The sequence below is a fragment of the Saimiri boliviensis genome, chromosome 2 (genome assembly GCF_048565385.1).
Source record: "Saimiri boliviensis isolate mSaiBol1 chromosome 2, mSaiBol1.pri, whole genome shotgun sequence".
Lineage (NCBI taxonomy): Eukaryota > Metazoa > Chordata > Mammalia > Primates > Cebidae > Saimiri > Saimiri boliviensis.
The window spans coordinates 52,971,705-52,995,884 of record NC_133450.1 but is presented as its reverse complement, the minus strand read 5'-3'; positions in this window follow the sequence as shown (position 1 = coordinate 52,995,884).

Sequence of the window (24,180 nt, the reverse complement as noted above, 5' to 3'; positions counted from 1 at the left end):
TCATTATCACTGTGGCACAGAATCAACCCCGCCCCCCCCCATTCAGTTCTTTCTGCTTTTAAGAAGAGTATCATTTAATAAAGCTTACATCAATGTCATGTCAGAGAATGAGGGAGCTCCTTGCTTAAGGATTTGCCTTAGTGAATGAAAAACAAGTAAACCAATAAGCCAATCTGTGTGCAGCAACAAAGAAAAGCACCTAGCCCTAACATCTGCCCACCAGTCTAACCAATATCAGGGAAGACAATCTTGTGTCTTTAAGGCAATAACCTTCACTAAATCAGTAACACGTTTTCCATCCTTCTGCACAACCTTCAGTCTTCAACATGAGGGAATGGAAGGAAATTTTTCCAAGTTTACTTTCAACTGAAAGGCCATGCGTATTTTGTTGCCATCCTGCCTGCTTTCATAGTAATGGAAAGGTTTGTGAGTAATGGAAAATATCCTGAGGCCATGATGGTTCCTGAGAATAAAATAAACAGAAAATGAAATGGAAGAGAGAAGGTAAAAGAAGACATGAAGACAAAGTAGGGAAGGAAGATAGGCTGAAGGGAGCCAGAGGAGAAGCGTTCAGGGTCGGGGCACATGGGAAAACAACAAACTTTCAGAATTTCATCCGGGCCATAAAACCTTTATATAAATGACATTCTCTATTCAGGCAGCTACCTCTGTGGCTTCTTGGATAAAGTGGGGTTCTGCTCTTCATCTCCAGCTTCATTATTTACTCCCAAGGCATTTTCCATAGAGAGAACATTTGTTCTTAATTTTCTATCCCACATGTACAATACCACAACTTTCCTACTGCCACCAAGAATCTTCTTCAGTTGCTTTGGGGCTGGAACATCTGAGCGTCTACATACCACCCCCCAACACACAGATATTGACTGAGCAATCTTCTTTGTCCATCCCTGTATTCCATTTTTCTAAAAACTATTAGCTTGTAAAAGAGCTGGTAAAATTTAGGTGTGTTTTGGTGTTTTCTATTTATTCATTAATGAAGCTAGTTTTGTCGAGCATGGCATATAATTTACTTTGTTCTAAAGTTTTTTACAAAGGGAAAAAATTCTTAAAAAAATTAACAAACTTTTTTTAATGAGAAGAAACAAAATACTGACATCCTGTTTTACAAAGACTGTTACCTTTATGTACACTATATCATTGACTCTTGTTTAATGTGTCATAAATCTTTTAGAATATGTATTATGTTAGCAAGGCTTGGCCAATTTATGTTGCAGTATGAAAATCTCAAACTCTAAGTGGTTTAATACCACACAAGTTTATTTCTTATTCATGCTATATATCATAAACAGGTTAATGGAGGGCTCTGTGCAATACATTCCTACCCAGGGACCTGAGCTGATGGAAACTCCATCATGTAGCTGCAATGTTTGGAATGCCCTACTTCTTCCATTTCTAAGGGGAGAAATTGGAAATCTTACAAGGGCTTTTATTTGCCTCAGTCTGTAAGTGGCACACTTTTCTTTCACATTTCTTTGGCTGGAATGAATTACATGGCTTCACCTAATTGCAAGGGAGACAAGAAATGAAAGGAGCAAGTGAAATACTACTAGGCATTACTCTACCACATCATGTCAGTAAATAGAGATCTAACTCATAACTTTTATTGGCTAAAGAATTTTTAGGTCATGTGTGCTTGTTCATGCCTGTAATCACAGCACTTTGGAAAGCCAGGGCAGGTGGATCACTTGATCCCAGGAGTTCATGACCAGCCTCGGCAACATGGCAAAACAGTCTCTGCAAAAACATACAAAAATTAGCTGGGCATGGTGATGTGTGCCTCTTGTCCCAACTACTCAATAGGCTCACCCAAATCCAAAGAGTTTGAGGCTGCAGTGAGCCATGATCAATGCCATTGCACTCCAGGTTGGGCAGCAGAGTGAGACCCTGTCTCAAATAAAAATAGTTTTTTAAAATGGATATACCACAATTTGTTAACCAGCTATAGTTGAACATTTAGATTGTTTTGGTGTTTCACTACTCTAAATGACTGTGCCAAACATCTTTCTGTCTGTAGCTTTGAGTACTTCTCTACTTGCTGCCTTAGGATAACTAATTCATTTTAACTTTCAGGTTCGGGGAACATTTGCAGGTTTGTTACATAGGTAAATTGTGTGTCACAGGGTTTGGTGTACAGATTATTTTGTCACCCAGGTAATAAGCATAATACCCAATAGGTAGCTTTTCCATTTTCACACTCCTCCTACCCTCCACTCTCAAATAGAGCCCAGTGTCTATTTTTTCCTTTGTTTCCATTTGTGCTTAAAATTTAGCTCCCACTTGCAAGTGAGAATATGCAGTATTTGGTTTTCTCCTCTGACACTAGTTTGCTTGAAATAGCCTCCAGCTCCATCTATATTGGTTCAAAGGACATCATCTCATTCCTTTTTAATGGTCTCATAGTATTCCATTGTGTGTATGAACCACATTTTTTTATCCAATCTACTGTTGTTAGACATTCAGTTTAATTCCATATCTTTGTGATTGTGAATGGTGCTGTGATAAATATACACATGCATATGTCTTTATTAATATTCCTTTGGACATATACCCAATAATGAGATTGCTTGGTCAAATGATAGTTCTGTTTAAGTTCTTTGAGGAATCTCCAAGCTGTTTTCCACAATGGCTGAACTAATTTATATTCCCACCAACAGTGTATAAGCGTTTCCTTTTCTCCACAACCTTGCCAATATCCGTTATTTCTTGACTTTTTAATAGTAGTCATCCATTCTGACTGGTGTGAGATGGTATCTCTTTGTGGTTTTGATTTGCATTTCTCTAATGATTAGTGTCTTGGAATATTTTTTCATATGCTTGTTGGCTGCCTGTATGTCCTCTTTCGAAAAGTATCTGTTCATTTCCTTTGCCCACTTTTTAGCAGGAAGGGTTGTTTTTTTGCTTGTAAATTTCTTTATATTTCATTGTAGATTCTGGCTACTAGACTTTTGTCAGATGCAGAGTTTGCAAATATTTTCTCCCATTCTGTTCGTTGTCTGTTTACGCTGTTGCTAGTTTTTTTTTTTGTTTTGCCATGCAGAAGCCCTTTAGTTTAATTCAGTCCCATTTATCAATTTTTGTTTTTGTTACAATTGTTTCTGGCATCTTCATCATGTCAGGCCTTATGTCCAAAGTGGTCTTTCTTAGGTTATCTTCCAGGGTTTTTATGTCTGAGGTTTTATATTTGAGTCTTTATCCATTTTGAGCTGATTTTTGTAGGTGGTGTAAGAAAGGGGCCCAGTTTCAATCTTCTATATATGGCTAACCAGTTATCCCAGCACCATTTATGAAATAGGGAGTTATTTCCTCATTCATTGCTTATTTTGCTGATTTTGTTTAAGACCAGATAGTTGTAGGCATGCAGCATAATTTCTGCACTCTCTTTTCTGTTTCACTAGTCTATGTGTCTCTTTATGTGCCAGTATCATGCTGCTTTGGTTACTATAGACTTGTAGTATAGTTTGAAGTGGGGTTATATGACACTACCAGCTTTGTTCTTTTTGCTTAGAAGTGCCTTGGCTATTTAGGCTCTTTTCGGTGTCTTATGAATTTTAAAATTGTTTTCTCTAATTCTCTGAAGAACATCATTGGTGGTCTGATAGGAATTGCATTGAGTCTGTAAATTGCTTTGGACAGTATGGACATTTAAACAATAGTGATTCTTTCTATCCATGAGCATGTAACGTTTTTCCATTTGTTTGTGTCATGGCTGATTTCTTTTAGCAGAATTTTGTAATTCTCATTGTAGAAGTCTTTGACCTCCTTGTTTAGCTGTATTCCTAGGTATTTTATTCTTCTTCAGGCTATTGTAATTGGGATTGCGTTCTTCATTTGGCTCTCAACTTGGATGTTGCTGATGTATAGGAATGTTACTGATTTTTGTACATTGATTTTCTATCTTGAAACTTTGCTGAAGTTGTTTATCAGCTCAAGGAACGTGTTCACAAAACTATAGGGTATTCTAGGTATAGAATCATATAATTTGCAAACAGGGATAGTTTGACTTCCCTTCTTCCTAGTTGGATGCCTTTCTTTCTCTTGCCTGATTTCTTTGGCTAGGACTTCCAGTACTGTGTATGAGAGTGGTGAGAGAAGGCATTCTTGTCTTGTTTCAGTTTTCAAGGGGAGTGCTTCCAGATTTTGCCCATTCAGTATGATGTTGGCTGTGGGTTCTTCATAGATGGCTCTTGCTATTTTGAGATATGTTACTTCAATTCATTTGTTGAGGGGTTTTAACATAAAGGGATATTGAATTTTATCAAAAGCCTTTTCTGCATCTAAAAGATGATCATGTGTTTTTTTTTTCAGTTCTGTTTATGTGATGAATCACATTTATTGATTTGTGTGTATTGAATCAACCTTGCATTCCAGAGTTAAAGAATACTTGATCATGATGAATTAGCTTTTTGATGTGTTGCTTGATTTGATCTGCTAGTATTTTTTAGAGTATTTTTGCATCTGTATTTATTAAGTATATTGGCCTGGAGTTTTATTTTATTTATGTGTCTGTGTCTCTGCTAGGTTTTGGGATGATGTTGACCTCACAGAATGAGTCAGGGAGAAGAAATCCCTTCTTTAATTTTTTGAAACTGTTTTAGTAGGAATGGTACCAGGTCTTCCTTATACATCTGGTAGAATTCATCTGAAAATCTATCTTGTCCTGGGATTTTTCTGATTGGTAGGGTTTTTATTACTGCTTCAATTTTAGTACTTGTTGGTGTGTTTAGGGATTCAATTGCTTCCTGTTTCAATCTTAGGAGGTTGTATGTTTTCAGGAATTTATCTATTTCTTCTAGGTTTTCTAACTTTTGTGCATAGAGGTGTTAGGATAAATCTTTATAATTTGAATTGCTAGGTTAAGGTATGTATTATTACGTTTTCATGCTGCTGATAAAAACATACCCAAGACTGAGTAATTTAGAAAGAAAAAGAGGTTTAATGGATTCACCATTCCCTATGGCTGGGGAGGCCTCAAAATCATGGTCCAAAACAAAAGGCACATCTTACATGGCAGCAGACAAGAGAGTGAGAGCCAAGTGAAAGGGGTTTCCTCTGATAAAACCATCAGATCTCATGAGACTAATTTACTACCACAAGAACAGTAGGGGCGAAACTGCCCCCATGACTCAATTATCTTTTGCTGGGTACCTTCCACAACACGTGGGAATTATGGGAACTGTAATTCAGGATAAGATTTGGAGGAAACGGGTCTACTACATTTTATTGTTTCTGTGGTAAATTTTTGTCCACATTTTAATATTTCTGAAATCAGGATGCATTTTACAGTTGCTCCTGAATGAGGCAGCAGTCATGATTTTTAGTCACTGTCAACACATGCATGTCAAAGCTTAGAAGGTGGGTAAAGCATTTGAAAGATAGTCTTGGAAAGAGCAGAGGAACACCCTTAAGAAATGGTGTGTCACCAATACTTTTGATAGCACAGAGGACAAGATTGTATAAGCAACATCAGTAGTCCTGTGTATGTGAGAAATAAAACTGTAAATGCAAAGTTTCTTTTCCCCCTTTTCATTTAGGCTCAACAGTGATATATGATGAAAATCTATGTCACTATCTGAGTGATAACATGCTATCCTGGTTTGATGACATTTTTTATTCTGTGCAGTTGATGGTATCTTAAAGTTAATAAAATAGAATTATACAGGATGAAAGATTGAAGACTTGAAAGAGGAGGAAAGTCCTGGAAGATGTGAAACTGGATAAGATAATGGACACAAGTAGAGGAGTTACCTTGGGAAAGAAAGTGAAAAGCTTTCTCTTTTGGAAGAAAAAGAGAAGGTGATTTTTTTTTCTTTTAATATCTCATTGTGTCTTACACCCACATCCCACTCATGCTGCAGCAGAAATTTAAGTCAACCTGCCAAGTGGAAATGATTATCTTATTGCACACTGATACCAAAGAATCCAAATAACAAAAATTGGCATTTATTGAACACATGTTAAATTCTAGGCATTATACTGGGTACTTCACATGTAGGTAAGTAGAAGAAATTTAAACTGCATCATTTTCACAGTCCTAACTTCTTTGCACAGTTTTGATCGTGTGAGGTTTCCTAAGAGAGTTTTGAAGGATGAGGATAAGGGGAATGATAGGGAGTAGGAGAAGGTGAAGACAAAGTTTAAATCCTGTAGGTAATGAGATTTTCAATACATGACAATTGTATTTACCTCATTACATTACAGTTGAATAGACAATTCTAGTGTACTACAGAAGATATTGGAGCATATGAATACAAGTTCATCTGTGGGAGCAAATTCAAGTTTGGAGTAAAGTTGAAAAGTTTAGTCTTTATGGGAAATAAAAGTAATGTTTATAGAATGCGTTTATATGAGGCAATAGGCTAAAGGCTAAGTGTTTGCATTTATTTAATTTACTTACAAGGAAAAAATTATTGGGAGCTAGTAGACTGAAGTGTTGTAGAGTGTGGGTTGTGGAAGGTGGAAATCCTGGCTCTGCTATGTGTTAACTGTGTGACTTTGATCAAGCTAGGGGTCCTTTTGATCCCTCGGTTTCGTCCTTTTTATGTAGGTTTAACAATGATACAAGACTGACAATATGAAGTGTTGGTGAGCTTGTAACAAAGGAGGAACTACCAGACATTGCTGATGGGAATGTAAATTCATGTAATTCCTTTTAAAGAAACAGTTGATACTGTATAGTAAGAATAAAAGCACTCATACCCTATAACCCAGCAATTCCACTTGGAGGTATAAGCACCCTAAGAGAGTTCTGGCACATGTGCGAAGATGTGTATAGGATATTCATATAGTATTGTTTAAAATAGAGAAAATTTGGAAATATAGGGGAATTAAGAAATAAACTATGGTGTCATAGTCATATAAAATGTTACATAGCAGTTAAAGTGACCAAACTGGTTACATGTTTATTTATAGGACAATCTAGTATACAATGTTGAGGGATAAAAAGCAAGTTGAAGAATATGTCCAACATGAGTGTACTAAGGAAAAATTAAAAGAACACACAAAGCAATACCATATATTATTTCTAAATAGATGCATCTATTTAACGACCTAGAAAGATACAAATCAAATAATGTTCATCTCTGGAGAGTGAAGGTGAGAGAGAGAAAGGATGAGAAGGAGTAACAAATGTAGTTTCCAACTTAGTTGAAATGCTCCTTTGAAAAAGAAAATTGGGCCACACACGATGGCTCACATCTGCATCCGAACATTTTGGGAGGCCAAGCCAAGTGGATCAGTTGAGTTCAGGAGTTTCAGACCAGCCTGGGTGACATGGTGAAGCTCTGTCTCTACAAAAACAGACACAGAGTTGTGATGAGCACCTCTAGTCCCTGCTATTCAGCAGGCTGAGTCCAGAGATTCACTTGAGCTCAGGAGGCAGAGGTTGCAGTGAGCAGAGATGGAGCCACTGTACGCCAGCCTAGGCAACAGAGTGAGACACCATTTCAAAAAAAATGAAAATAAAAACTGAACGAAAGTGACAAACTGATAGCATTTGTTAATTCTAGGAAGTGAATAATACATGGATAAAGATGAGATGTGTGTGTATGTGTGTGTGTGTGCACGTGCATGCATGTGTGTGTATGTGGGCATGTGTATACTTGATTTTTATTGTATTTTTAAATGTTTTCTCCAAAATATTTAATGAGAGCCAGAGTTTTCAGGAAGTCTGCAAAGGGGAGAAGGTGTTATTGAATAAGCAATGTGGGTTTCAAAAAGAGTGACTCCATTCTGAAATGCTTCCCTCAACTCTGCTAACCTGTTAGCCTACTTCTTCTTTCTTTCTTTCACAATGAAATGCAAATGTTAATTTTGGAGGTTAACCCCTTAATCCAGTGGCATAGTAATATGGATTAACTTTCCAGATTAAGAGAAAGCACTTCATGGCTTCAAGATAAGGGACTAGGCACAATTAATAATTATAATCAGCAGCATTTAGATTGTGATAATCCTCATTGGCTTCTATGTGGATATTCTCCCAGACAACTTGTAAATTGTAAGGTTTTAAAGTAAAGGCCCAGGGTGTAAGATATTAGGGTTGAGGGTTGGGGTCCAGGGGATGTCCTCATGGTAAGTGTGTGTGGAGTGGCCCCAGCAGTGGGATGACTTTTTGTGTCTGGGATAGAGGAGGAGCACACTGCAATGTGAGGAAGCTGGTGAAATGGCCCATGCATTTGAATCAGAGCCAGTCCTGCTCTCCAGCAGGATTGGAACTGCATGACTTCCCCTTTGTTTTAGATAGTGAGTTTTTGTTTAGGTAATCAATAAAAATTTATTGACTCCCTTTCACTATTCATGGAATACTATACTCATTAAGTGAGTGGAAAGTAGAGTGGACATAAAAGAAATAGAAATATAAACCACTTAGAAGAAGCATAGCATAAATATATTAAGAAAAGATATCTGATCAGCTATGCATATTCTCCTAGACCATCACAACTCATAAATCAACAAAATTTATTGACTGGGACTGTTCTGATGGACTAATTAACCTTTCTCAGCAGAGATTACTCATTACTGGTATGTGGTGACTTCTACCCAAATTTTCTTTGATTTTATAAATTTCCCATAAAAATCGACAATGAAATATTTCCAGTGTCTCAGTTTCCTTCTTTTTGATTTTTATTTTCCTCTTAGAGAAATGCATTTACACAATGATAAGTAAATACTACTTAGACTCATTTGCTCCATTGCTCAGAAAACCTTTTTAGGCCTTAATAACATTATTACGTTTGCTATTGTGGTGAATGGTGCGGACACACTTAGAAAGTTTGTGGTCTTTCCCAGCACCTGCTTTTTTCAAATATGCAACTGAATTTTTCACAGTTGAACTCTAACATTTCTCTCCCAACTGAGTGAAGTTTCACAACACATTTGAAATATTTCTGAGGCTGGGCATATGTTCCTGTTTATCCAACACAAAGCTGAGTCCTCTTTGAACTTTCATCTCCGATAATGTCATCTCCTGATAATGTGTCTCATATTTTAACATCGTAACACTCTAAGATTGGAACTGTTTGGAGGCTTTTGTGCTTTCCAAAGGATTTTCTCCTTTTCTTCTCTTCAATTTATTTCCCCCTTCATTTTAAACAACTGTCTAAGTGCTGCAATAGAAGAAGATATTGGTGGCCAATGCTAATAAACCTTTGTTAGGTGCCCTCTATTTTATCAGTGGAAACACTTCTAAAATCATTACCTTACACATATTAAAATTCCTACAACAGTTTCTCATGAGTTCTAATACATCATTTTGGTGCCAGAAGCCCAACCTACGCATTTCCAGCCCCCTCTCAGTTCTATTTCTGGCTGGTGTTGTTTCTCATGGGTCATGAGAGGCTAGCACCAACACAGTCTCATCTCCATGAGGAAGTAGAATGATGTAGGTACAGGTTGGGTATTCTAAAATATTAAAACTCATCTGGAATCCTGTCAGGTTTGTCGTGTGTGTGTGTGTGTGTGTGTGTGTTTCCTATCTGGCTCAAGAAACCTGAAAATGACTTTTCTGGCTCTTTAACACCATCTTCACACACCACAGGAATATTATCCAGCATGCATTTGGCCCCCTATCTGTTATGAAACCTTGGTGAGATATTTCTCTGGAGTCCCTCCAAAGTGAAAGGATCCCACATGGCATCCTTTTACACCTCTAGGGAAGAAAAGAGGTATTCAAAGTACATCATTTTCTGACTGTTTTCTTGGATGGCTTCAAATACCAGCTTTACTTGAGCATTGGAACCTTATGCTAGGAAAATATTACCTTCTCAGTCTCTCTTTTTAGATAGACTTTGATCTACATTCTTCCCTTCTTTTTATTTCTTCATACATTTTCTTATGAGAGCATATAATAAGACTCTCACATGAGTCCTAACAAAAGGGATAAAGTGTTTCAAGATACAGTAATTATTTAGGTTGCACAAAAGGAAAACTTTAGTGTTGTTGCCTAAAAGATTAGAACTTGCAATTTCAACATAATTTACAATTATAGCACCTCATATGAACTGATTTTATTTCAATCTTTATGTTGTTTGCAATATTAATTATCTTTGAGTTCTTCATAAAACAGCAATTTATGAATCCAAGATGGCATCCTAATCATGCTTATCTCCTCCTGGAAATTTACTCAAGTGATTGGGCAAAACTAAACTTTTCAGTGATGTTACTGCTTCATTTATATTTAAAAGATTATTTTAAGTGTCTTTGTCCATGATTATGCTTGCAAAGAAGAGAGTAGCACTTAAGTAATTTATTTAGTATAGTCATACTAGCTAAATAATTGGCCCTTTTGGAATCTACTCTGAGGCCTAAAATATGTGACTGAACTGTCTATACTGGCAATATCACCTAGATTACTGGATGGCACTTCCTGAAAATATTAATTAGAACAATGACACCATCTATTTATTTGCCAAATACCTTACCCATTTGGGCTGCTATAACAAACTACAATAGACTGGTTGTTTTATAAACAATAGAAATTTATTTATCATAGTTCTGGAGAGTGGGAAGTCCAGGATCAAGGTGTCAACAGATTCAGTGTCTGGTAAGAGTCGGCTTTCTGGTTCGTAGATGATTGCCTTTTCACTGTTATCTCATGGTGGAAAGGACTAGGAGCTCTCTCACTTCTCTGTTATGAGGAAATTAATCCCATTTATAAGAACTCTTTCCTCATGACCTAAGCAACTCCCAAAGTCCTCCACCTTCTAATATCGTCATCTTGGGGTTTGGGATTTTAGCATTTTAAGGGGACACAAATATTCAGTCCATACCACCGAGAGATCAAATGCAGCAGAAACCTCGTGATAACTGCAAAGCAAATTTTACAATAGATTCATTAAAAATAAAAACCAAGGAATCAGAAATTTTACTAGAGAAAATCAGTTATCCAAAAAGGAAGATAGTAAAAGATGAAAACATAAAGGCTCTAGAACAAACTAGAAAATAATTAACAAAATGGCAGTAATAAACTCTTAACTATCAATAATTACCTTGAATATAAATGCATTACATTTTCTAGTTAAGAAACATAGATTGGCTAAATTGATAAAATCAAAAGCAAAGAAACAAAAAAGCCAAGACACAGCAAAATGCTGCCTATAATTCTTACTTGTAGGACACCTGTAAGGACACAGACAGAAAGTGAAGGGGTGAAAAAAGATACTCCCTGCAAATGGAAGCCAAAAAGAGCAAGAGTGACTATGTCAAATAAAGTAGACTTTATGTCAAAAACCAGAGACAAATAGTATCATTGTAACTTAATAATGTAATGCTAAAGAGATCAATTAAGAGGATATAACAATTGTAAATATATATGCTTTCAACATTGGATCACCTACATATATAAAGCAAATATTAGTAGATCTCAAAGGAGAGATAGACTTCAGTACAACAATAGGAGGGAACATTAACATCCCTCTTTCAGCAATGGACAGTACATTCAGTTAGATACTCAACAAAGAAACAGTGATTTTAAGCTGCACCCTAGATCGAATGTGCCTAACAGCCATATACAGAGCATTCTATCCAACAGCTACAGAATAGTCATTCTTCTCAACTTCACATGGAACGTTCTCCTAGATACATCATATTTTACTCCACAAAATAAGTCTTAACAAATGTAAAGATTGAAACCATACCAAGTATCTTTTCTGAACACAATGGTATAAAACTAGAAATCAGTAACTAAAGAAACGTTAGAGACTAAAAATACATGGAAATGAAACAACATGCTCCTGAACCACCAATGGCTCAATGAAACAAATAAAAAGGGGATGAAACTAAAACACAATGTACCAAAACCTATGAGGTAATTGTTATGTAATAACAAACAACTACATAAAAAAGAAGAAAGATCTCAAATAAACAACTTAACATTACACCTCAAGGAACTAGAAAAACAAGAAGAACCCCAAGTTAGTAGAAGAAAAGAAATAATAAAAATCAGAAAACAAGTAAATGGAATAGACTTTAAAAATACAAAAAAAAAAGAATAAAATTTAAAAATTGGCAAACTTTAGCTAGGCTAAGAAAAAAAGAGAAGATCCAAATAAATAAAATCAGAGACAAAAAACAAAGATAGTACAAATTGTCCCCACAGAAAAATAAAGAATCATAAGAAACTATTATGAACACCTACTTGCCAACAAATAGGAAAAACTTGAAGAAATGGATAAATTCCTGGAAACAAAGAACTTACCAAAATTGAATCATGAGGATATAGAAAACCTAAACAGATCAGTAACCACTAATGAGATTGGCTCAATAATAAAAAACCACCCATCAAGGAAAAGCTGAGGACTGAATGGCTTCCCTGCTCAATTCTACCAAACGTTTAAAAAGGTACTAATACCAATTCTTTCCACTATTCCAAGAAATTGAAGCTGAGAGGATCCTTCCTAACTCATTCTACAAGGCCAGCATTACCCTCATGCGAAAGCCATACAAGGACACAACAAAAAAAACTGCAGGCCAGTATCACTGATGAACAATTGACACAGAAATCTTCAACAAAATACTTGTAGACTAAATTCGACAACATAGTAAAGAGGTCATTCACCATGATCAAGTAGGATTCATTCCAGCGATGCAAGATTGGTTCAACATATGCAAATCAATAAATGTGGCAGCACATTAACAGAATCAAGGACAGATATCATATCATCATTCCAATAGATCTAGAAAAAGTGCTCGATAAAATTTAACATTACTTCATGATAAAAAAAAAACCTCAACAAACTAGATATAGAAGGAACATATGTCAAAACAATAAAAGCCATATATGACAACCTACATAATGTGTCAAACACTATGGACATGACAAGGGACCAATATTCAGAATATGTAAGGAACTTAAGCAACTCAATATCAAAAAAGGAAACCTGATTTTAAAACGAGAAAGTTCAAATACACATTTCTCAAAAGAAGATACACAAATCATGAATAGGTTTATGAAAAAATGCTCAATATCACTAACCATCATGGAAATGCAATTGGAAACCACAGTGAGATATCACTTCAACTAATTAGAATAGCCGTTATTAAAATGATAAAATATAACAAATGCTGGTGTGGATATAGAATAAAGGAAACATTTATACTCTTGGTGTGAATGTGAATTAGTACTGTCATTACAGAAAACAATATGTTGATTTCTCAAAAAAAAAAAAAATAGAATTACCTTATAATCCGGCAATTGCAGTCTTGGGTATATGTTCAAAGGAAATAATATTAGTATGTTGAAGAGATAGTTGTACTCCATGTTTATTGAAAAAGTATTCACTATAGCCAAGATATAGAATCAACCTAAGTGTGTATTAATGGATGAAGAAAATGTGGGTATCTATATACAATGGCGGGCTCTTCAGCCATAAAAAAAGAATGAAATCTTGGAATTTATGGTGACATGGATGTACTTAAGGACATTATGTTTAGTGAAATAAGCCAGACACAGAAAGACAAATACTACATGATCTTACTCATATGTAGAATCTAAACAAGTTGATCTCAGAAGTACAGAGTAGAATAGGAGTTACCAGAGTTAGGTAAGAAGATAGGGGAGTAAACAACGATTAGCCAATGAAGACAAGTTGCAGTTAGACGGGAGGAATAATTTCTGAAACAAAGTTATAGTTACACAGGAGAAATAAGTTCTGATGTTTTATACTGCACAGTAGGATGACTATAATTAACAGTATTGTATATTTCAGAATAACTAGAAGAGTGGATTTTGAATGTTTTCAGCACAAAGAAATGATAAATGTTGACAAATATGCTAAATATCCTGATTTGATTGTTATACAATGTAATATCACATTCTATCTCATAAATAAATAAAATGATTATATGTCAATTTTAAAAAGAATATTTGAAAGTCCATTAATTTAAATAATCCTTATGAAAAGAAATTACTTTAAAAAGAAATAAAAACTGAGAAAGGATTCAGAATTAAGAATTAAAGAATGAAGTAGCTGGGTGTTAATGTGACTTTTAATTAGCATTGTATTCATTCAGTGAAAGAGGCAGTAATAGAAAAAATTATTGTAATAATAATGCACAACACAAATGTCAAAGTGATTTTTAAGAAAAAGTACTAAATGTCCAAAATAATATTGTAATATTAAATAAAACTAAACATTCAAATGATATTAATAAAGAGGACGAAGGGCAATAGGGCTGAGGGAGTATTGAAGGAAGTTGCTTAATTACATGTTTTAAATGAAGAAAGATTCAACAGATGAGTTCATTAATTTTTAGGTTTTTAAATTTTTTTTCAAGTTATTTATTATAAAGAAGCACCTTCTACTGATAGAGATAAAACTGTCTCTTTATATACTTTTTGTTTTTCAGTATTTCTGAAATGAGCCAGTTATATACACTATTTTCAAATATTACTCAGATATATTCTGCAAAAGGAAATTCTAAGCATGCTTTCTCTAAGTCTATAAAACTTTGGCTTTTTATTCAATCAGGATTCAATGATGAAAACTAAAACCAAAATTTAACTTGTATTTTCTAACCCCAAGAATCTTTTGTTGAAGCAGGTAAAATGGCCAGACAGATTAATAAGTGAAGAAAGAAAGGGACTAATTTATGGATCAAGGATAATTATGCATGTCAATTTTGTCTATGCTATTATTGAGACTTACTTTCAGAATGTGGGGAAATATGAATCTCACTGGGGTGCAAAGTAATTATTAATCCAGAGGAAGGAGAAGAAAGCCTGACTGGTTGCTGTGGAAAGATTCAGACAGGGTATGTGTGAGAGGAGAGAATAAAAAAGTGGCAAGAGCCGGGCGCGGTGGCTCAAGCCTGTAATCCCAGCACTTTGGGAGGCCGAGGCGGGTGGATCACGAGGTCGAGAGATCGAGACCATCCTGGTCAACATGGTGAAACCCCGTCTCTACTAAAAAATACAAAAAATTAGCTGGGCATGGTGGCACGTGCCTATAATCCCAGCTACTCAGGAGGCTGAGGCTGGAGAATTGCCTGAACCCAGGAGGCGGAGGTTGCAGTGAGCCGAGATCGCGCCATTGCACTCCAGCCTGGGTAACGAGAGCGAAACTCCGTCTCAAAAAAAAAAAAAAAAAAAAAAAAAAAAAAAGTGGCAAGAGATGGGTCAGCAGCTGCAGATACTCCCATCAGAGGCCCAGCATGCCTTCTAGAGATTGCCCTAATTCCCCTAGATTCAGTTTATATGTTTTTAAATTAGTAAGCATTCTCTTGTCCATATCACAGAAATTGCAAATGAATACTGAGCCAGGAGATAAGTGACATGAGCTGCTTTTAAGTCATTTTCTTACTAATAACAGGAAGGAAATAAACTCTACAAAATCATAATGGAAAGCAATGATTTGCCTCTTGCTAAAGCAGTAACTTTATTGGTATTTGAGAGACTATTAGAAAATTTTTGGAGAAAAAAACATAGGTTTCAAGAATCTTAAGCTAGGAATTCCACAAGTACATTGCCATATTATTTTTAAATAGAAAAGAGAAATTGACTTTTCATATATATAAAGCAATTGGAGTCTCAGTAAAACTCATGTAAAAACTTACCTTTATTTACACATATTAGGAATAATAATAAAATACTTAAAGTTGGAGTGGTTTAAAATGAGTTGAGAAATAATTTTCACATATTTGAGGCTGCCTAATCACACTTTGGGGATATTTTGAATTAATAGTCAAGACAACTTAAAAATGAAAATCTTGATTTGTTGAAAACTACATTAGAAAACTTTTTTAAAGAACATTCATATTTATTTGAGAATTTCTAGCATTTTATTATAAAATGAAAATATGAAAACTACCCACAAATTACCTCCAATTTATTGACTGACTCATTCATGCAATAATATTTTTTTTTATTGACTATGTTAAGTGCTGAGGTTCACAGTCTTTGCCCTCATGAAACTAGCACAACTACAACAAAACAATCCCCAAAAGTAAAAATTCCACTGTAAAAGTAAATTATTATCCAAAAGATTGCACTATGCTGGAGTAATCAGGTTTTTGGTGATCTTTTCCCCTTTCTTCTGTTTTCTCAGTCTTCTGTAACAGGAATATTGCCCTTAAAGTACTCTTAAAGTTCCACTGACTTGGAGCACTGAGCCAAATGCTTTATAAACATTGTCTTATGAATATTAATGCTTAATGACAACTAATAGATCATCACTATTTTATGCCTGCAGAAATGAAGTCTCAAAGATTAAAAATCATACCTCAGGCACTTAATTATAGAGTAATTTGAAACCTGGTTGGTTTCACTTTGAATGTTCATGGCCACTATGAAACATTAGCAAATCATAGAAGAATTCATAAAATTACATTCATTCTTCCAGAATGAGACATAATATGTGAAAAGATAAATAGTATTTTCTTAGATTTTAACTTTGTATTTTTTATATAAGAAATATAGCAATTCTTTATTATTTTTTCAGAATCAGCTCAGTTCCCCTTCCCATCATGTTGTTGGGCAACATTATCTGTTGTTCTTGAATCTCTTCCACTCCAGGGTTACACCAGGGATCTAACATCATAACCAAGTTGGAAGGTGTTTTGGTGATCCTGTGGACATTGTTTATCTGTCTCCACTGGTTATTAATAAAATTCCCATTGTCCAAGCCACACAGTTCATTCAGGCAAACATAACTCTACAGCTTTTTTAAATCGTACTTTAAACATGACCTCTGGAGAGTAGGAAAGTTGTAGTTATTCCTCTCTGGAGTCTTGCAATCTGCTTGGAATATTGTCTGACACTATGGAATAGTTCTCTTCACTCCCAAAACAGCTGTGAAATTTTAAACCCCTGTTTCTCTTGTATGGGACTACCATGTCCCCCACACTCTTGCTAACCTTTGTGAGAAATTAGGATTAATTTGTCCAAGACTAACCCTATATTCTGGCTTTCCAAAGAGAGACCTGGACTTCTGCAAGGCCCCATGGAAACTGGATATACAGTCTTTGTTTAGTGTAATCAGTAACTGTCAGTCTCAAAGCTTGAACCCCACTTCCTCACCCCATCATGCCGGCTGAGAGACCAATGCTTCTGCAACCATGAATGTGGATGGGGTGAATTTTTTGCTAACTTACCACAATGTGAGCTCTAAGTGTAAGGTTTATAATTCTCCTAGCTAGTTCCCAAGAAAGGGGCTGACATTCTTCCCAAACAAGAACACCAAACTAGCAGCTTAAAGTTCTAAGAATGGTTCTTACATATCACGTTGCTGTTGAATCCTGGCTTTTAATGCCCACCTGCCCCCAACTTATATCCTGGGATGAAGTTGGTGTTTCCTTAATCCTGCAACATAAAAGCATCATGGCCCAAAGATTTGAGTCCCTTTCCAGACATGAGAGTTAGCCTCTACTAGGCTGTTGTGTAGTGCCCTATAGCACTTGCTATTGCTTCTGCCCCCTGAGTATTCCCCAAGAAATTCTACTCAAGCAAGCCTAATTCAAGTGACATATGGCCATTTGAACTTGTTTATACAATATCAAATTAAATTTTTGTTTTGCTAACTTGAAAGGTATAAAATGCTTTCAATATCAATACCCTTGGCTGCTAGTGAACTGAACATCTTTTCATGGGTTTATTAGTCATTTTTATTTCTACCTCTGTGAAGTTCCTGTATCATAGTCTTTGTCTTTTCCTTATTAACGTGTACAAGCTTACTGAAAAAATAATCTTCTGTTTCTTATATGTGCCGTAAATCTATTTTCCCATTCTTTCTCCTTTAACCTTATTTATGGTATTTGTGTTTGAAAAAAACCTACATTTTTACTACTGAATTTTACCCAGACTTTCTGTATTTTTTATTTTAAAAATAATCTGCTCCTATTTATTTGCCACTCTTAGAAAATCTTATTTTTTACTGGATTCAAGGTCAGGGTAGAAGCTCTTAGAAAGAACAGCCTCTGCCCCTTGGGGACCTGTTCCTGGCATTTCTCTTTGGTTTCCCATTCTCTTGGCCAAAAGTTTAGCATATTCTGCAGCTTCTTACTTATTTTTCCTAGCAAACCATGTCTTTAGAGCAGTATGTGGATGTTGTGTGTTGCAGAACACATGGAATAACAGGATGCTGAATCTTGGGCAGTCTGGTCCTGAGTTTCTTACCTTCTTTGTTTAGGGACTTTCTCACAACATATGGTAAGTATCATCTTTTTAGAGATATTTGAAAACTTAGCAGATTCTGCTACCTCTCTTGGGCCCTAGGTGATGAGGCATAGTATTATCAGTCAGTCCAAGAATATCCTCCTCTCCCCCGACTTTTCAAATTTTTTTTACAATAACCAAATTAAGAGCAGTCAAATTTACATCCACAATGCAACCTCAAACAGATTTGTACTTTCTGCAGTTCTCCTTGGCATATGACAGTAACTCTCCTAACTTAGTACCAGTAAACACAGCCATGGGTCAAGACATTCTGCTTCCTGAGGAAACATTGTTTTCAGTTCCCATCACTGATTCAGATGACATAAGCTTTTCACTCTTCAGTCAGCATCAGCAGCAACTTCGATGGCCATACGCTTCTCATAAAAGGCATGATGTTTGTGTTCATTGTCCATTTCAGTGCATTTCTGGCAGCTTGCGACTGAGAGGGAAACATTCATGTTCACTCTGAAGTGGCTCTTCCCTCTGAAATACCATGAAAAAGAACAAGCCGATTTCCGTATACAAAATAAATGCATTTTACCGTTCTCTCATGAACTCATCTTCCCAATTTTTCTATCTTGACTTGATCCCAGAGTATTACTGGATACATTGACCTAAAATAAAAGTCAATTTTGATGGGTCTTTTTTTTTTTTTTTGCCTTTAGGCATCTTCTAGAAAGAGTTAATCTATAAGCATTCGATGCCATAGACACACATTGTGATATTATTTCTTTGACTTTTATTCAAAGTTGATAGAGAAAATATTACATTGTCATTTTTGTTGAAAAGTGCTCCCTTGAGTTCTGAGTTCATAGTGGGAGGAAAAAAATGTTTATACAAAAAAAGCCATTATATGCCAATTTTTGGTTGATGAAAGCTATACTAGAAAATGTTTCTGTGTTTACTCAATATGCAAGTCAGCTCTTATTTACCTTTCCAAAAAAAAAAAAAAAGAGTTTATTGGCAGGCAAGCTTCTTTTCTTTACCTTTTAATAGAACATCATTTCATGACTATATGGAACCTCTGGAGGGGGCCAGCCTTTGTCACTGTTCCTCTCTGCCACCCATTCTCCAACATGGTTTACCTGGTTGCCTCCAGTCCCATCTGTAGGAATTTTTTTGCAGGTTTACTATGTGTTATCTTTTACATAAGCCATGCAGCCATTGAAATTTTATTTCCCAATAGCCAGCTAGGTGGGTGTTGAACAATGAGAACACATGGACACAGGGAGGGGAGCACTACACACTGGGGTCCGTTGGGGGGAAATGGGGGAGGGATGGGGGGGTGGGGAGGTGGGAAGAGAGAGCATGGGGAGAAATGACAGATACAGGTGAGGGGACGGAAGGCAGCAAACCACACTGCCATGTGTGTACCTATGCAACAATCTTGCATGTTCTTCACATGTACCCCAAAACCTAAAATGCAATTAAAAAATAATAATAATGAAAAAAAGAAAAAAGAATCAACTGTGATTGTAATTTTAATGAAGCAGAATTTACATTGTTTCCAGGCTGTCTGCCAATTTGCTATTTGGGAAAGTTAACCCAGATGTAGCTTAATCTGTCTGTCTTTTTTTATCACCAAATATTCTCCTGTCAAGATCAGATGAAGGGTAGTAATATACTCTTAATGGTTTTGCACAGTTCATTCCTGAATTTCAGTGAACAGGAGCTAGCTGGTGTTTCCCAGAGGCCCTAAAGATCCCTTTTCTATCCTTGTTCATGATCTACTGTAGTCAGACATTTCCCTGTCTCCTGTTCAACTTGTTTCTGTTGTCTTCAGCAAATCCATCAGTGACTAAGGTGTGGCCTCTTGATGAAAATAGCTTGGGAAGCAAAATATGACCTCATTGTAATAGATCTCCCATCAAGACACAAAAGTCATTATAATGTTAAAAGTATCTTGATGAATAAGTTGGAATTTTACACTCTCACAGAGCATTAGATTTTACTTATGTTTCAAAATTTGCATCACTGATTCCTGTAGCCATCACAATTTATATTCCATCATGTTTCTGTTTTAAAATGTGTGTTTGTAGGTGTGTGTATACACACCACTAGGACATCATGATGTCATACTGGGATACTAAAAGTTTGTGGTAAAACAGATGAATGTTATGGTCCCTGCCCCCAGGTGTCTAACTGAAAAATTAAGATGATAGTAGCATTGATAAATCTAGTATATAATACAAAATCAAGAAGCAGAATAGCTCATCTCAGTCCCAAATACATTGATTATTCTCTTGCAAAAGAGTAAATAAAACTAACAGGTCCATTTTGTGTCCTCTTCCAAATCATAAATGGCCAGATTAATTCCATGTTGCCTTTCTCCAACACCAGCCCCTCTCAGACTCCCTCACACCTTTTCTACTTTAGTAGGCAATTCCATGATAACAACCTTCTGGATCTGCTTGCCCTTTCACCCTTTCCCTGCCTTTCCCCTGCTCTGCATTAAGGGACATTAATCTCTGCAGTTGTGTTTCCCATGCTCAGTGACTTCAAATAGATTATGGAGAAGGTGGTGGGGAGGAAGAAGCCAGGATATCTCTCTTCTTCCCCTGCCTTCCAACAGCTTTATGAATTCAGTTCTTGGCAGGCAAACCAGTTATGGTTCCAGCTTCCCCTAGTGCCAGTAACACTGCGTTCATTCTTTATCCCCTCAGTCATGGGTCAGGGTGACTTCTTGCTGTTACGAATCTTTGCATTGGCCCACTGTCCTCTGTTTGGTTTCTCAGCTCTTTCATCATCTAGGGAATCAATTTTCTGCATTAAAGTCTCTTTAACTACTCAGGTGGTTTCTGTTTCCTGGCTAGACTCTATGAAGATACACATAATTTCCTAGATACATATGAAATAACCTTCAGACCTTTGTGGCTTAAAAAAACATCTCTGTAAAGACTAGAAATTATTTTATTACTCACAGAAGGCAAAGCCAAAAATATAACTGCTAGGGGGAAGCCCAAGAATGTGCAACTTTTTAATTCACTCTGATGTATCTGCTGCCTTGCTCTACCTAGAATGTAATATACTTATTTAAAATAAATATTTCCTTGTCAAAGATGGCTATGGTTAAGGAATATATGCTTTAATAAAGCTCAAGAAGAGGAAATACTGCTTTTTACTTAATCTTTTCTCTAGATGACTGGTTGTTAGAATTTAAAAAAAATATATTTTTAAAAACATTTACAAAGAATTATTTTAGTTATTTGTGGAACAGAAAAAATTCAAGCAATATACAACATTTTGCATTATTTTTCTCTGGTTAACTAGTACAAAATACAAAACTAGTAATAACAAATGTAGCTTCCAAAGTTTCCCACTTCATTTCAAATGAATCAATGACTTGGAGTAGAGCCCTTTGAACTTTGCTATATATGACAGTAAACATTGACTTTCAGTACATTTTCTCTTGATGTTGTTTGTCAGTCTGTTTTGCAATATAAGATGCCAGAAATCTTATAAAATAAGAAGATGGGGGAAGGTGTCACACTTTCTGTTTCATGCTCTATATTCTCCCTGAAATAAATGATGACAAGTTCCAAGGAGAATACGGCACTGATGGAGAAGCCTTAGATATGACATGGAAATAAAATAATCAAAATCCTAAATAGTTTCTATACCTGTTTTAAATTTGAATTTCCTATTTTCTTTATTATGTTTATTATTATTATTATTATTATTATTATTATTATTATTATTCTTTGAGACGGAGTCTTGCTCTGTTGCCAGCCTAGAGTGCAGTGGCGAAATCTCGGCTCACTGCAACCTCCACCTCCTGGGTTCAAGTGATTCTTCTGCCTCAGCCTCCCGAGAAGCTGGGACCACAGGTACGTGCCACCACACCCAGCTAATTTTTGTATTTTTAGTAGAGACAGGGTTTCACCGTGTTGGCCAGGATGGTCTTGATCTATTGACCTCATGATCTGCCAGCCTTGGCGTCCCAAAGTGCTGGGATTACAGGCATGAGCCATTGCGCCCAGCCTCATTGTTTATTTTTAAAAGAAAAACTCTAAGCTTAGGTTTTTATTAATTGCCACATTGCTTTTATAAAGAGTGAATGTTATTGCCTGTATTAGTCAGGGTTTGCTAAAGAGACAGAACTAATAGCATATATATTAATAAAAGGGGGAGTTTTTTAGGAGAATTGACTCACACAATCAAAAGTAAGGTCCCACAGTATGCCGTCTGCAGGTTGAGGAGCAAGGAAGCCAGTGGTGGATCAGTCCAAGTCCCAAAACCTCAAAAGTAGGGAAGCCAACATGGCAGCCTTCAGTCTGTGGTCAAAGGCCTGAGAGACCCTGGAAAACCACTTGTGTAAGTCCACGAGTCCAAAAGCTGAGGAACTTGGAATCAGATATTTAAGGGCAGGAAGCATCCAGCACAGGAGAAAGATGAAGTCCTGAAGACATAGCAAGTCCTTCCAACTTCTTGCTATATTCTAGGTGTGCTGGCAGCTAATTAGATGGTATCTACCTGACTGAGGGTTGGTCTGTCTCTCCCAGTCCACTGACTCAAATGTTAATCTCCTTTGGCAACACCCTTACAGACATAACCAGGAACAATATTTTGCATTCTTCAATCCAGTCAAGTTGACAATCAGTATTAACTACCACAAGTCCACTCCTTGTCAACTTGAACCCATGTACATCTCCTGAAATTATACATAATCTTCAAATAAAGATGATATTAAGGTTATAATATACCTAACATAATACAGCTATCCTTTGTACAAACTGAAGCACACTAATCCTTAACCTAAATGCTATTGCATAAAGTTAACAACACTTAAATGCTAATATAAAGTCAATAAATCTTGTATCACATGGTAAAGGTAAAAGAAAGGAAATAAAATGAAGCTATTAGTACAAGTGTATAGGTGCACAAATATATTCTTAACAAAATAAGTAGGAAATATTCATGACAATTACAGTCCTCTTTTCTGAAACTGGTGACATGATCGTAGCTGGTATTGATGAAAACCTTTTTCTACCAATCATTTTGTATTGTATTGCCTTTGCATTCAGCAAGCACCTCAGTAGGTTATGGTTTTTTTTTTTACCTGGTGAAGTGACCCAGACCTTTATTCCTGAAAGGTCTGAGTCATTTGTAATCCTGCCTGAATTGGGTTATCATTTCCCATTGACCTTAATCACACACCATGGTAATACTAAAAGACACCCTAAAGGATCTCCTGAATTCTATGCATGCTCTTTCTTACCTCCATTGTGGAGGAGTAGACTGATTTCATCTTGATATTCTGGGTCAGTCACTCCAGCCAACACTAACTCCCTTCTTAGCCTGTTGACTTAGAGGTAGGAGGAGCTGAAAGTGCCCAGGTGGCAATCTTAGCTTCCAGTTTAATGGAATCATTGTTGCGTCTCCTGGTAGTAGCATTCTTCCCTCTGGAGCTAAGACCTCTAGGCCAGCAGAACTTAATGTTGCAAGAACAGGAAGAAAAATATTGCCTGTGGGTCAAGAGGTGATGATGAGTAGTGCCACTTCCACTTCCACCCCTTGATTCCTGGACTGGTAAATCCTATTTGAGAAACAGTACCATATATTGGACGCTGATTAAGAGCATACACAGCCTTCTGGAGAACTTTGGCTCAGCCCTGCAAAATATCGTCACCTAGTTGGCATTGTAATTGTGACTTCAAAACGCCATTTCACCGTTCTCTCAATCCAGCTGCTTCAGGATGATGGGGAACATGGTAAGACGAGTGAATTCCACGAGCGTGAGTCCACTGCTGCATTTGTTTAGTCATAAAGTGAGTGCCTTGGTCAAAGGCAATGCTGTATGGAATACCGTGACAGTGGATAAGCCTTCATGAATCCACAGTTGGTAGTCTTGACAGAAACATTGCTTGCAGGATATGCAAACACATATCCAGAGTAATTGTTTATTCTGATGAGGACAAACAGCTTCCCTTTCCATGATGGAAGAAGTCCAGTATAATCAACCTGCCACCAAGTAGCTGGCTGAACAACCCAAGGAATTGTGCCATATTGAGGACATA